Source organism: Aquarana catesbeiana, linkage group LG04 (genome assembly GCF_042186555.1).
Source record: "Aquarana catesbeiana isolate 2022-GZ linkage group LG04, ASM4218655v1, whole genome shotgun sequence".
Lineage (NCBI taxonomy): Eukaryota > Metazoa > Chordata > Amphibia > Anura > Ranidae > Aquarana > Aquarana catesbeiana.
The window spans coordinates 603,955,758-603,962,535 of record NC_133327.1 but is presented as its reverse complement, the minus strand read 5'-3'; the positions used below and the strand labels follow the sequence as shown (position 1 = coordinate 603,962,535).

General features: G+C 38.4%; 1 protein-coding gene across 1 annotated transcript in view; it reads left to right on the top strand.

The window, feature by feature from the left end:
• The first annotated feature begins 3,670 nt into the window (after positions 1-3,670).
• Positions 3,671-6,778, top strand: part of PROKR1 (prokineticin receptor 1) — a 67,005-nt gene continuing 63,897 nt past the window's right edge. Inside the window, exon 1 of the mRNA XM_073628229.1 lies at positions 3,671-3,852. The gene's annotated coding sequence lies outside the window, so the exon portion shown is untranslated. The remainder of the gene's footprint in view (positions 3,853-6,778) is intronic.

Sequence of the window (6,778 nt, the reverse complement as noted above, 5' to 3'; positions counted from 1 at the left end):
TATGAGAGAATTCTGGGGACTCTGATGTAAGAGGAACTCTGATGTAAAGGGGGCTCTGGGTACCCTGGCATAAGGGAGATTGCTGGCAACTCTGATGTAATCAAAGTTCCTTTTTACACCAGAGTTCCCCCTTATATCAGTGTCACCCCCCCCCTTACCTTAGGCTTCCAGTTGCACTTTCTTCTTACATTGTTGTCCATTCCATGCATGTAGGCTGTAGGGCACTGTGGACAGGTGGGCTGTAAGGAATTGCGGACTTTCGAACGGGCTGTAGGGCACTGCAGGCAGCGGTCTATAAGGCAATGTGGTTGGACAGGCTGTAGGGCACTGCAGGCTATCTTGGGCTCATGCCGACTGTTGCTCCTCCTCTCCCTGCCTCCTGTCTTCTTCAAACTACTAGAAACAGACACCAAGTGCCTTGACATCACACACACCGTCCCGGACCCACTCCGTCACCTGAGTTAGGCCAAGCTCAGCTGTCTAATAATCGGCCAGCTCCATGACTGTGCATGTGCAGTATAGAGCCGGGGGAAAACTGCAAAATTTACGGCACTCTTCTCCTGTCTGCAAACATTTACAGTCAGGAGAAAAGTACACTTTTTTTACAAACTGTCCATAAATTTAGGGATGGTTGCCAAACCTGATAGCCATGCATTCCAGTTTAAATTTGATTTTGACTGGAATAGAATGGAGGCACCAATATTTAAATGAATCTATAGCCAAAACTATTTTTTTGTTTTTATTTTGGGTTGAGTAGGAAAGAGTTTAAACCAGATTGTTTTATTTTTTGTTGTCTGTGTCCTATTGGGGAGATTTTCTCAGATTGTCCCAGAGATGCAACAGGAAGTCAGAGGACATCTCTATAAAATGAAGGGAATTCCCTTCTTGACAGCTCTCAATGGTATGGATTTTCCCACTGGAGGACTAACCCCGACATTGTGCTCGGGTCATAATTCTAAACTTTGGGATTTTCTGTCATGAAATTTACAGGGGTTCTATTCTTTCCCTACTCTCTTTAAAAAATAAAAATAAATAAAAATGGCTAAGCATACGCTTTAAAAAACAGCTGTGCTGTTTAAATATTGTATCTAAATATAACTGGCAGGGACGTGTTGACCTTAGCACAGCCGAAGCTCCTAGGCGGAGGCAGATATGCATGCGTAGAAGCGCTCCTGCAGGTGAACGTCTTGCCGGACATAGGCTAAAGCCTATGCGCATGTGCAAAAGTATGAATGCGCACAGGCGAACGCATGCGCGCACATGTTAGCCATTAATGCTGGCTGCAAAAGGCCTAGATAAGGGCAGCAGCTGCACTAGTGCAGTGCTGTCTGATCTGCAGCTTAACCGGTATTCCTACTCCTGTGATCTGTGCTTGATTCCTGTGTTTGACCTGGCTTATCCTGACTACGCTTGCTCTCCACCTATCCCGACCTCTGCTTGCTTTAACCACTTAAGGACAGAGCCTTGTTTTGAGATTTGGTGTTTACTGGTTTAAAACTGTTTTTTTTTTGCTAGAAAATTACTTAGAACCCCCAAACATTATATATATATATATATATATATATATTTTTTTTTTTTTTTTTTCTAACACTCTAGAGAATAAAATGGCAGTCGTCCAATACTTTCTGTCACACCGAATTTGCGCAGCGGTCTTACAAGCGCACTTTTTTGGAAAAAATACGCTTTTTTGAATAAAAAAATAAGACAACAGTAAAGTTAGCCCAATTTTTTTTATACTGTGAAAGATGATGTTATGCTGATTAAATTGATACCCAACATGTCACGCTTTAAAATCGTTCCCGCTCGTGGAATGACGACAAACATTTACACTTAAAAATCTCCATAGGCGATGTTTAAAAAATTCTACAGGTTGCATGTTTTGTATGTTACAAAGGAGGTCCAGGGATAGAATTATTGCTCTCACTCTAACTATCCCGGTGATACCTCACATGTGTGGTTTGAATACCGTTTACTAGCTAGCTGCTGCCATAACAATGATACTCCACTTTGAACAGCCGACGTTTAATGACGGCGGGCGGTTGGCAAGTGGTTAAAGACTTTGTTATATCTTCCATCTGCCTTATATCCTGTTGCCAACCTCTGCCTGCATCTTGACCATTCTCTGCCTGCAGTTTATGCTCATATCTGATCCTTCGTTGTTAAACTGGCTTGTCTGACTCTGCATCGAGTTAAAAGTCTGTCCTGCTCTACATAGTGCCTGGTGACACTGGTCCTCCATCTGCTGTGTGCCTGCATGCTGCTGTTCCTGTTGCCATCTACTGCTTCAGCCATCCAGCCCAGCTCAGGTGACGCACCTGCAACACACTTCTGCAAACCAATGGAAGATCTTGCAGGCACTCTTACCTCACCGCGCTCTCGTGGCCACTGTTGCAACAGCAGTGGCCTATGAGCCGGGGCTGTACAAGAGGTCTCCTTCTACACATCAGGCTTTGCCACAAGGTATGTGACAATAACCTTCCAAATGTAATCTAAGATTCTGACACTAATGTACAAGTCACCTGATATCCTAAAGCACACAGCCAAAAATGAGTTGTTTCATAAGGACCCACCTTAGACCTCTTACTCTGGAGCCACCCGTGCATTAGTGCTAAAGCGCTGCTCGTTTTAGCTGCGCTTTAGCACTGTTTAAGCGTCGGTTTCATCCACTAGTGGGACGCTTTTAACCACTGCTAGCGGCCAAAGAAGTGGTTAAAAACGCCCGTGTTGTGCCGCTTCCAAAGTGCTTTTCAGGTGTTTTTCGGAAGCACGGCCCATTCATTGCAATTGGTAGGGGCGTTTTGGGAGCTCCCGCCTCACTGGCTGTGATTGGCAGCAGCGGGAGCCGATGGCTCCTGCTGCTACAGCTCAGCCAATCAGGAGGGAGAGACCTGGGAGAGCCTCAGGTCTCGTACACATCGCTGGATAGAGATCAGGCCTAGGAAAGTATTAGGAGGCAGAGAGGGGAGCTGCATACTGAAGGTTTTTTTACCTTTATGCATAGAATGCATGAAGGTAAAGAATTTCAGTCTTTACAACCACTTTTATCCCTGTTACATGCTAAGGATGCCAAGGAGTGTCAAGTACAACCCTCCTTTTTCTTATGCTTTTACATATGTAAGTTTGCACAAAAAGTTTCTTTTTTACTCTTAGAAAGAATTGTTGTTTTCTCTGAAATAACATAGTTGTTATGTAATCAGTTTAGATGTAGTAGGAGAAGATTAGTGGTAAAAGATGATAACATTATGCATAACAGCTCCATTTTAATGATAACTGCATTAGTACAATAGCAATATATCGTACTCACTATGAGCTTCATTTTATAGCATTTGAATTTTTCTGTAGTCACTGAATTTTTTGTTTGATTCTACAAAATATATTACGCAATATTATGAACATGCAGACCCTGGGAACTGGACATTATTTGCTTCTTATCGATATTAATCACAATATTAAATAATAGTGAGATGTCCCTAGGCAGCAAGTGCTGTGAAGTAGCTCTTAGAGGGAAAAGCACCCCTCCTGTGCATCGATCCATAAATCATGTTTTTATCTGCATGAGCCATTGTTATTAATTAGAAGTACAAAATAGCCAAACTGCGCTGCAGTTTGGAAAAAGAACATTAGGGGGCAGCAGTATATGCAATTAACAGCAAGCTGGTAAGACAGACCTGTATAGGAGGTCCTTGGGGCTTCTCAATACACAGAAGCAGAATTTGGAAATGCACATATGATCACTGCTAAGGCAGCTTAAAAAGAAGGATCAGAACAAAACACTATTACTTATCAGTGGAAGAGTTTGAATTCTCTCCTACAGAATGAAGCATTTTGTTCAGTCGAAGCAGCACAGCACAGGTAATGATTTTTACTTTAATGATTTATGCTTTGTTTTCTTTCTGAGTTTTCCTTATTATTTTTCTGACTTTGCTTTGGTTATTGGTTTGGTTCTGTAAACAGAAATGGTTCAATTACCATTATTTAAAAGTAAATATATATTTTGCATAGCCTTTATAAACAAAAAACATTTTACAAATTATGTATTTTTGATAGATAGATAGATAGATAGATAGATAGATAGATAGATAGATAGATAGATAGATAGATAGATAGATAGATAGCAATGAATGATAGAGAGATAAATCAAGAGAGATTTGTTGATTGATTCTAGTTTGTCGCTGTTTTTTACCCAAATATTTTGAAAACAGCATGATGATTATTTGTCTTTAAAGGGTTAACAGTCAACAGAGACAGATAAAAAAAAATAGAGCATCATGGATTTTTTTCCCTAAATTTTTTCAAACAACTTGATTAGGAGTGTGTCTATAAATACTAACAATCATTTGAGACTGTGGAAATAGATTGCTTTTTTTCTAGTAGTATAATGAACTGGCTGAATGTATACATCTAAATGCAGGCTGTCAGTGCTATGCAAGAAATACAATTTATCAGTGGGTACTTCTAGTACAACAGCCTGTGCACAGAATAGTACCAGAAGAAGTCCTCACTTTTAAAATGATGTTCATAAAAAGGAAATACAAAGTATTACCTTCTAAAGTTACAATTTAAAAAAAATATATCATATATTTGAATATAGATAGTGAGGTATATATATATATATATATATATATATATATATATATATATATATATATATTTGAATATTGATAGTAAACACTTAATAAATGCTGACAGGCAATGACATGTGAAGGTAAAACTCAGTGTGATTATTTTGTTCTCATTATAAAATACATAGCCTGCGGTCAAAGTTGTTCATAGTTTAGTAACTGCTGCAGTTCTTGGAAGAAATGTCATTATCTTGTCCAGAACATTGTACTTAACATCTATTGAATGAAAGCTGAGGCTTTGATAGTATCACAGTACACAAATTATTTAAAGCAAATGTGTGCTACATAATAATGTTTTTGTATCATTTTTTAATTCATCATTGTAGATGCCTGAACTTGTCTGAGTAGATTTTGTGAATAATCAACTATATCACCATTCTGGTTGCCCTGAGAAAAAAAAGACCTAATTATGATCTAATTATTGTGGCATCTTCCAGCATTAATTGAGGCATAATCATGAAAAATGGATTGTTGCCACATAGCAACCAATCAGATTTTAGCCTTTATTCTCTATCCTATTCTCGGAAGATGAAATGTAACTAGTTACGATGTTTTAAATTACACTGGACCCACAAAATAGTTGTATAGATTTTATATTAAGCCGGAATACCATTTGCATATTGAAAATGAAAAACGCTCTTTTTTTAATAAATGCTATGTTTCATTTTGCTGTGTGCTTTTTGATTTTTTAGCAACTAAATCCATAAATATGTTAGATTTGATTTAATGTAGAAGAAAATACAGGTCTACAAATCTTATATCATACCCCATTATATTTACCTCTTTGTAGGTATTTATTTAGGTTTTTTAAGCTTTTGGATTGTTCTTTTAAAGTATTTTTTAGATAAAAGTGATATACATAAATATTGAAGTGTTTCCAAGGTACAAACCGGTCTTTATAGATGTATGATATAGGACAGAATGAATATAATGTTTACTCTGGTGCTGTATTACTGCTTCTGGGAACAGCAGCACAAGTAATAATCTTCTCACGAGCTTTCCTTACAATGCAATTGATTTGTGTAAAGAGCAAAGGTATTTCCCAGGTTACTACAACAAATTGTTTTTCTTTTTTTTCCCCTCTCACTTTCGGCAGATTCATGCTTTGCTCTGATATATATTATCCACACTGTAGGATGTAAAAGTGATTGAAAATTCTACTAGGAGTTCATACTATTTAAGTTGAAGGGGTGATCAGCTAAGCCTCATTTAAATTGTTAGACATGCAGTTGTCACTTATTCCAAAGGGTATTATTATTGAACCTGTGCATGGGGGATATTACTACATCAACTCAATTAGTGAAGAAAAATCAACAGCTGCTACATAAGAATGTGACAAAAATTCAATGCAAAAGATCAGTGAAAAATGTAGCGCTAAAAATATAAAACAATAAAAGGTTGAACAACATATCAAGTATTGTGTGTAAATAATAAAAACTTTGTGATAAAAATCAATCTCAAATATAATGAATATAAAACAGAACATGTATATAATGAGTAGAAACACAGGTGAGAAAGTCCCAAAGATGAAGCATCCTATGGTAAACATATATGAGTCCACCGCGAAAGGTTGTTGCTCAGAAGTGGGGTACAAAGGCCTCAGCAGGCATGTAGAGCATCAGGGATAATGTGTCCTCCACTTGAGATAATGGGTATACACTCTTACCAGAAATAGTGGACTCGAATGTCAGCGATAACAAGTCAATCAAGCAAGGATAGCCCGATCAGCAGATTTCCAAAACGATCCAGGGAATTCAAAGAGCTCCAAGAACAAATCCAGGTAATCATGCAGGTAACCATGAGGCTGGAACTCAGATGTCACAATTTATTATTATTATTATTATTATACAGGATTTATATAGCGCCGACAGTTTACGCAGCGCTTTACAATGTGATCTTGTAATCAGATCCCTTCGGATGAGAGTTTTTGGCTTTCCAGTCTGGCTGTTTAACATCTGAGTTCCAGCCTCACGGTTACCTGCACGATTCTCTGGATTTGTTCTTGGAGCTCTTTGGATTCCCTGGATCATTTTGGAAACCTGCTGATCGGGCTATCCTTGCTTGATTGACTAGTTGTCGCTGACGAGTCCACTATTTCCGGTAACAGTGTATACCCCTTATCTTGGGTGGAGGACACACTATCCCTGATGCTCTAC